The sequence below is a fragment of the Engystomops pustulosus genome, chromosome 4 (genome assembly GCF_040894005.1).
Source record: "Engystomops pustulosus chromosome 4, aEngPut4.maternal, whole genome shotgun sequence".
Classification (NCBI taxonomy): Eukaryota; Metazoa; Chordata; class Amphibia; order Anura; family Leptodactylidae; genus Engystomops; species Engystomops pustulosus.
In genome coordinates, this window is record NC_092414.1 from 137,027,242 (window position 1) to 137,036,801 (window position 9,560).

A 9,560-nucleotide genomic window follows, 5' to 3' on the forward strand; every position below is an offset into this window, starting at 1 on the left:
TTATTGTCGTTCTAGCTGTGGTTAGGAGTTTTAAAGTGCATTTTGTTTCTTACAAAACTGCATTGTCTAACAATTTTTTTTTCTACCCTAAAGACCTTCTATTATTGTTGACTTTTATGGTATGGATGGTTTCCTTAACTTGTATGGTAAATTGCATTAGATCTTTATGAAATTTAAAATATGGCTAGTAAAAAATGTTTTATATGAAAATGGTAAAAATGTGTAAAATAAATGTATCGGGTCTCCTAGTACTCTAATGGCAAATTCGGATTGGTGGTGCTGAGATGTGAATCTTGCAGGTGAAAAGCTCAGCCTCACGGGGTAGGGAGAAACATTTAAAGCTCTCTTTACAAGTCCTCATTTGGGTTTAAAAATAATGCATTATACACTTATTAGAAAATATGTATCCCAGGACCTGGTATCTCTCTCTCAAACCTATACAGGCAGTCCCTGGGAAATGTACAGGATAGGTTCTTTAGGTTTGTTCTTAAGTTGAATTTGTATGCAATTTAGAACTGTATATTTTTTAATTGTAGCTTCAGATAATTTTTTTCTTTTTGCCCCAGTGACAATTGGATTAAAAAAATGTTTTTTGCTGTAATGGGACCAAAGTTTATCATTAAAGCTTCGTACATACACCTTACAGCTGGTCATTGCAGCCTGGGACTATATTAAAGCATTCAGAGAGCTTCACCAGAGGTCACAGTGGGTAGAGGGGTCCATCTGTAACTAGGGGTCGTATGTAAGTTGGGTGCCCTTAAGTAGGGGACTGTACTACCCTATTTAGGAGAACTAATGTATCTGAAGGGAATTACAATTGTCTTTACTTTTATGTTATTCTTTCAAGATCTTCTCAGCCTTTCAACAGTACACTGATGTCAGCTGTTGTATGTAGCCAAAATTTTAAGCTCCTTTTAGGGCTCTCTTTCAATAGGTGAATTTTTTTCCATTGCTGCTTTATGAAGGAGAACCTCAGAGTCAGAAGTAATTAGAGATGGATTTCTACCATCATGAAAGGTTAAGGTGAGTGATTGTTGCCATATCCTCATCATCTAAAGATGAGAAGACAATAAGTATAGTTATGTTTTTGGACTTAAATTGAATTACTGTGTTTTTTGTTTTGTTTTTACAACAGCTTCATAATGGTAAAATGTTTCTTATTCATAAATAGTGCCATGCTTGCCCATAGGCATGTGTCTGGCACTGCAGATCAGACCCATTACTTTAATAATAATAATAATTTTTATTTATATAGCACCATGTCACCACATTTGCACATATACAGCCAGTGACAGGTTCCTATAGAGCTCTATTAACTAACTGACACCCTTCTTTTAGCTAAAAATTGTTTCACTTACATCCACATAAATCACCTTTCATCTTATAATCCATGACATCAGAGGGGGCATGTCCTGCTTGACCGGCCCCTCCCATCTCCTCCTCCTCATGCCTCATTGCTATTTAGCCATTCATGTCATGTGACCAGGGTGACATCATTACAGGTCCTTTAGCCTCTTAACAATAGCAAAGTGTATCCCATGCAGTATCTGACGACATGAAGTCATAGCAGCCTCAATTGACTTCGACTCGTCTTCATCCTCCATGGAGGCTGCTGTGATTTTATGTGATCAAATACATAGTGTACAGTTTGCTATTGTTAGAAGGCTAAAGGACCTGTGATGATGTCACTCTGGTCACATGACATGAATGTAATACAAGGCACCGTGTAAAAACATTTACACAATATTTCCCATAAGTAAATAGAGCTTTATATTTCTGTGTTTGAATATTGGCAAATGGTCCATAAGTACAAGGAGGCAAAGATTTGAAGAGAGAGAGCTGTCAGTCAGAATAATGGTTGTGGTTCACTGCCAGCCTGAGAGAGAAGAGTCAGATACCAGACATGAGTCAGAAAGGCTAATTAATTAGACATAGACCAAGGATATAATTGACAAGGTTAAATGAAAAAAAGTATCTCGAAGGGAGGAGTATTTTATACATGAAAGTTTTCTTGGGCACAGAAACTGCATGTGGCACACATCTTATATGAAAAGCTACATTATCTCAGCAGGCACTGGTCACATCTGACAACTATAACATAATCTACCAAGAACACTTCCCATCCACAATGCTATTTTCTTGCAGTTGTGTGACATATAAATGTAAGACATAGATATTAGTGGAAGCTAACAGAACTGTTTACAGTGACCAGTTTGATCATGGAATTCTTGAAGGGACACATTTCTTTTAATGCACATTCTACAAAATGTCTTGTTGTAATATGGCCTTATAATGTCTTGCACACAAAGCTGAAAAATTACAGTTCTGCGGAAACTGTAATATCTGCTCCTGTATAGTCCAGGTTAGTGTTGGTGCTGTTTCATTGTCAGACTTAAATGATGCTTTCTGACAGCTTTCGTTTTACAGATAAAACATTCAGTGTTTCACATATAAAAAAAAATGCAATTGCACCAAAAATGGGTCGGTTTTTATTTCTAGTGCTGTCTTGGCCGCACCATGTTTGCACTATGCATGTAAATTTCAGGTTCATCATGCTCACTTTCATTACCTTGCACATTAGCTCATCTACATCAGCATTCTCTTAATGTATTTGTGAAAAACTAAACAAAAATATATTGGTAACCATGGGCTGCTTTTGCATGGAAGTGATTTTTTCCGTATTTTTCATGACTATTTATAAGTTAAAACCAAGAGTGGATTCACTACATGCAAAAGGTATGAATCTCTTGTTACAGTCGCCTTACAAAGAAGAGTTTTCCATCCCAAAATGAGGGCCTATGTAGGAATTAAAAAATATAGAGTGTTAATACCCTTCATGGCTTCCATGTTGATCACTTTAAAGGAAAGAATACATTGACATCCCTTCCCAGTGGCATAGCTGCTATAGCAGACACGTGAGAGAGTGTATTTATCGAGCTGTTCCTATGTTCCCAGCATACAATATTTCCTGGAGCTCGATTACTTGCAAAGACTACAATTTCCATGAAATATGCTGTGTGCAGTGAGCTCCTTGCCCTCTTCCCTGGCTGAATATTGAGCCCCCACACTCATAGCTGTAGCCAATTGTCATGTCAGATACTTGCCAGCCCTTCTCTCCCTTTAGTTACAGACTGCCAAAGCCAAGGACCTTCCTTTCTTCTAGCCCTGCTGCATATGGGCATATCAGAGCTGTCCTGCCCTTTTCTCCAGCAAACCCTCTGCCCAGTCTGTAAGTAGGAACCAACTGATTTCTCTGTCCTCCTCCACATATCCATGTAGTTATTACAGTAGTAGATCCCTTGCTTTTATAAAAACTATTACGTTCTATCAGCAGTAATTCTTCATTACTGCTCGTCATTATTCTTTATTCTTCCTTGTATTATAAGTAAAGACATTAGAATTGTGTGGGAGATACCGTACATCAACGTGATGAATGAAGATTGCTGTGAACACTTTGTTGCTGTTTTTTTTTTACTGTCCAAATTTTGTAAAATTGGAAAACCTGTAATGCAAATTGTAACACCAAGTATAGGTGCAGATAAAAATATTGGCCCACGTTTATTAAAGAATGCGCTACAATTCTGTCTGTGTCACAATTCTGCAGCATAAATTGAGCAAAAAAAATGGTGCACACTTCCAGAACACCGCAGGGGGACCCAGATTCATGAAGATTCATCAATACTGGTGCACATGACTCTCCACAGGTCAACTGCACATAGTACGGACTGCACTCGTTTTGTGGCCATAAATGTCAGCCATTCCACAAGATGTGCAGCAAGTCTTTATTCAGCAATTGCAGAAAATGCTTTGCAATTCCTCTAAATGCAAAAATGTAACATCTCTTGAAAGTATTGTCCAACACACAACACTTACTCCTTTCTACAAATTTGCTTGGCTACTATATTTCCAAACACCTTGTGAGTGCAGCAGTAGTTCACATGCTTGAACCTGAGTGAAGTTGGCCCCCCCACCTTGTTCAAATCAAACAAAATTGGTGTCAAACGTTTGTGCTGGTTTGTGCAGCAGAAATTTTTGTTTGTGCCGCCATAGTTTTCGAGATTTTAATGAAAGTTTCCAGAGGTCATCAGAGGTCAACCAGCCCCCCCACATTGCCCAAATCAAACAAAACTGGTGCCGAACAATTCTGCTACGTTTGTGCTGGTTTGTGCTGTGCAAATTTTTGTTTGTGCTGCTTTTGTTTTGAATATATGAACAAAAATTTAAAGTTCAAAAGGTCAAGCAGCCCCCCCACATTAACCAAATCAAACAAAACTGGTGTCAAATGTTAGTGCTACGTTTGTGCAGCAAAATATTTTGTTTGTGCCGCTATAATTTTTAAGGTATGTTCAGGTGTTTGAGGTGCTGAGGATGAACTGGTAAAAAACAAACCTAGTGACACTTCCCTGGTTTGATCACCAGGGGGAGCTGGCAAACACATTATACTTTGGAAGAAATGAACTCGGATGACCTCTGCAAAAAAATATGAATATATTAAAAATGATAGCGGCACAAACGAAAATTTTTGCTGCACAAACCAGCACAAACGTAGCACTAATGTTTGACACCCATTTTGTTTGATTCGGTTAATGTGGGGGGGCTGCTTGAACTTTTGAACTTTAATTTTTTGTTCATATATTCAAAACAAAAGCAGCACAAACAAAAATTTGCGCAGCACAAACGTAGCAGAATTGTTCAGCACCAGTTTTGTTTGATTTGGGCAATGTGGGGGGGCTGGTTGACCTCTGATGACCTCTGGAAACTTTCATTAAAATCTTAAAAACGATAGCGGCACAAACGAAAATTTCTGCTGCACAAACCAGCACAAAAGTAGCACAAACGTTTGACACCAATTTTGTTTGATTTGAACAAGGTGGGGGGGCCAACTTCACTCAGGTCATGCTTGACCATTCACCGCAAAATGGCTGATGGAAATGGTGCCATAGAAGTAAGGGGAGTTGTAGCCAATTCCCCCTACGACTGTAATCATTCTTCTCATGGATGTTTGCATCCACAACGTCACTTATCCCTGGTTAGTGCATACATTTTGATGAGCAAAAAGACCTGTGCTTACTTGCGGGTTATATTGCTACCATTCTATGAACTAGATTAGGACTTTCAATGTTTTTTTTTTTTTTTTTTTTTTAGCAACTTGGGTATCCTAGCTGGTTGCCGTCTTTATATCCAGCACTGTACAGCCTTGGCTTATCTGCACTTATTATATCGGATGGGTATTTGTTAGGCAGCCCACAATTAGCCATACAAAATTACACAGCATCCAGCACACGTTTACTCAGCATTTTTCTGAACCTGCAACTGGGGCTACTTTTGAAAAATCCCATGCACAAAATAAACATCACCCGAGTTGTGTGTCTGCTGACTTGTTTCAGTAGTAGCCAATAACTAGCCACGGGTTATATAAGCTGAATCATTGTATAAATGGCATGTAACCCTAGACTTAAATTCCTTTTAAAGTCTTTTGATTAGAAGTATTTCATTTGTTGTAACAATGAGTTTTTCTTAATATATGATACTCAAACACAATCACTGCACAGGTGCTGAGACAATGTAACATCCTGCAAAGCCAGTTCAGAGGGGCCTCGTTGGCATCATTTTAAAAGTTATTTTTAGAAGGTAGGATGCCATGGATAACAAATATAAAAGATTACCACAGTCACAATGCCCCTGGTTTATCATTTTTGATTTTGATGGTAGATTTCCTGAAAAAAAAAACTGTCATGAGGAAGTTTATTTTTATATGACCAGTTCCAATAGCCTCTGGTATGTTGATTTAAAAAAATCAACATGAATAATTCCAGGACTTTCAAACTGTTTCCTGCCAGCAGTGTGTGGTGAGTCCCACAGGGGGCATCTGAAATGAGAATTGCGTTTGGCAGTGAGCTGTTATAAGGGGGGGGAGGAGCAGGGGAGAGGCTGAGGGAGGGCAATGAGTGAGGATGAGGGGAGGAAAATTTGAGGAGAAGATGACTCGGTGTAATTATTCAGATGCATATCAGAGGCATTTCTTAAAATCAACATGTCAGGGGCTATTGGAACCTGTCATCATGTAAAAATGACCTTCCTGAAGACCGTTTCCCTTTAAAGAACTAACTATGTATTTATCCCAGAAAACCCTTTTAAGCTTTATTGTCAAAATAAGCTCATTTAACTCTTGTTTGTATCTATAGCATGTAAAGGTGCTCATACTTATTTTGATTTTATCCACATTTTACATAATCATGTTTATCATATTGAAAAGGAATATTTTGTGGAAAAAATGACATGAAAAGCTGCTGGTTGCTGTTTAGATATATGTATATACAGTATTTAGAAAATGAGCACTTAGTGGGAGAAATGGAGAAAATGAGTTAAAAGCAGAATATCACTGCCGTCCCCTACTATCATGCATGTTAAATACAGATCCACTATTCATCCCTAGACCATCGACATTTTATTCAAAAAAATAGTACTTTGTTTTTTAACTTCTTTCCCCTAAAATAAATGTAACAGCTATGCATATAACAGGACACATGGAGATAGTTTCATCAATAGCCTGGAGTTTTACTGTTATAAAAATTGTATGATTTAAGTGACCGCCTTGGTTCCAGGCAATGTCTGTATATCAGGTGGTAGACAAGTGTATGCTGTCAAGAATCAAGTGCTACATTCATTTTTGCCAGAAATGAGGTTGAAAGAAGTCCTATTGTCGCCTTCTTTTTAGGCTTCTGAAGGAGCTGTTCACAGTAACTGATACTGACCTCCAGCAAAACAGGTTTATCTGTGTGTGTTGCGTGTATGTATAAGTGTATATACCTAGAGATGATATATAGGATTCATGTGTTCTGCCTTCTCCTTGTTCTATTTTTCCTATATATACCTCTGTGAAATCTGTTTTATATATTTGTATATACATGTTATATAATTCATTGTAAACATGCTGCTTGTGGTGCAAGTTTGGTTTTCCTTATAAACTATATGTTTCATTTTGTAATGATGCCATTGTTTCTTTATTTCACTTAGAATGACCTATATTTTAAAGAGTGCTACCAAACTCTGGACTGACTTAGCAATTCTCCCTCTTTTTTTGTTTCACACATTTTTATTTGTGTTCTCTCTTGGTTTGGGCATCAAAAACTGAACCGCTTCTCTCAATGATATGTTCTCACCCATGACAATTTGCCCCTGCCCTTGGCTTAAAAAAACGGCGTCTTAAAAGCTGAATGTGTGATCGCTGCCTAAAAAGGAAACAAAGGGGCATTTATCAAATTTTTTTGCGTCTTTTAAGCGATTTGCGCCTCTTTTTTTTGCGACTTTTGCTGCAGTTTCACAAAGTTCGTCATGTTTTTTCCTGATTTGTCATAAGTTTCCAGGTGTGGACGTCTGAAAAAGTTGCACATTGTTTTGCACAATTGTGGTGAAAAGTCGCATTTTTTTGTGTAAATAACCTCCAGTCCAAAACTGTCATAGCCTTTGATGCTTTTGTGTGACTTTTCAGACCAAAGTTTCAAAACACCAACAGACTCACAGCCCTCATTTAGTAAGAAAAATCAGGTAGGCACAAAACCTTAGAAAAAATCCTAAAAACTAGACCCACATTTCCAGGCTTAAGATAAATGCTCCCCAAAGTGTGAAACCCTTCGCGATCAGGAGCAAGCTCCACATATTTTGCATATAAACAATGCAATGCATGTGGTGCCCGTTACCGATCACAAGCCTTTCAGTATAAAGGAATGGGCGATTGTGCAAGCCCTTGCCTAGCAGCCTTTGTGCTTCCTTTTCAAAGTGCCACAGAAGCACTACATGTGACCACAGATGAAGAGTATGGTATAGTAATCTACCACACCCATCTAGTTGGGAAGTGCAGCAATGGTATGTAAGGGTATAGATGGATTAGGTCAGTGGTGGCGAACCTATGGCACAGGTGCCAGAGCCGGCACTTGGAGCCCTTTCTGTGGGCACTCGGGCCATCGCCCCAGCACACCAGACAGGACTCATAGAATCCTTCCAAGCAACTTAAAAGATGCTGCTTTCACTCATATTTTGATACTTACTTCGCTACTTGGGACTGTAGGAAGAGGGAGAATGAGTATACAAGGCCGATCTTTGGAGGACCTCCTGCTGGCCCCACTATTCTCTGTGTCCTTCTCAAGCTTTCTCTGAGTCGGTTTGCTTTCCCCAGCTTGCATGAGGATTACATTTCTGGGGGCCATACATCCTATTGAAGGTTGGCACCATTCAAACAATGTGGTCAGTGTTTCGCAACCACAATTTCCAGATGTTGGGCAAGGGGAACTTAAACATACAATTGTACTGCTCCGATTTCTTGCTTCATGTGGACACTGGTCTCACTCCTCGCTAATACATCATGCTTTGTCAAATTAACAGACCAACCGTGTATTCAACTTCATTTATATACAATTGAATTCAAAGACATAAAAGGCATAAATACATCACCAATCTTCGGCTGAATATGCCATAGTCCTTACGTAAGTCCACGCTAAACTTCCATGGCTTTGACTGAGTACATGATCGCCCAGTCTGTCCTGTGACGTTCCTCATTCCTCAGACATGCTGGGTACCGATCAGGGTAAGCTTGATACAACGGTAATACAACAAGCATAAATTATTTACAGAATAATGAAAGAAAAAAATCACAAAAACACAAAAATTGCATTGCTCATTGAGCCCTCAGGGATATAGGGAATCTAGTCTACTAATCCTATATACTTTGCGTTGGAGTAACCTCTTTTTTAGTAACAACTTGTTTTCTTGTGTTATACTTTCTAGTATAATTTACATTATGTTTAAATTCACAAAAATGTCTAGCCATGCCCAGCTCTTGTTTAACCCTTTCACTGCCTGTTTTGAGTTATGCTCATTAAATCTAATTTTAATGGCCCTAGTGGTTTGTCCCACATAAGCTAGCCCACAAGGACATTTTAGCATGTAAATAACAGACTGTAAAAAAAATCCTTTAATCTGAATACAAGACCCTTTGCTTGGGTGACTGAAAGAGTCCCCTCTAATGATCCCTGTACAATTTTGGCAGGATAGACAGGCAAAAGAACCATTCCATTTAGCTGCCAAGAAAGTTTTGCGTGACTACTTCTTTTCTAGTATGTCTGATCTTGTTAATTAGTTAGCAATAAAACGAGCCTTCTTATAAATAAATAGCCTTTATGAATTTATTCTTATCTTAACAACTGTCATGAACTTATTAATTTTACACTAGAAAAGAATACTCAGGTTTTGCATTATTTAGATGTTGAAGTTAAAAAACTAGAAGACTAATTTGTTACCACATTGTATACAAGAGACAGATCGTAATAAAATGTATTTAAATATGATAGTTATCGTGTTTCCCAAACATTCGAGGAATTCCAAAATGGCAGTTTCTGCAAGTATGTAGAATATGTAGTAACAATGAGGAATATAATATCCAAATGAAGAAATTAGTCCAGAAATTTACAGAATGCTGCTATCCCAAAACAAATGGAAAAAGTAGGTCTAAAAGTTGCCACCGTGTCTAGAGAATAGATAAGATCCACTAAACGTAAAAAAAT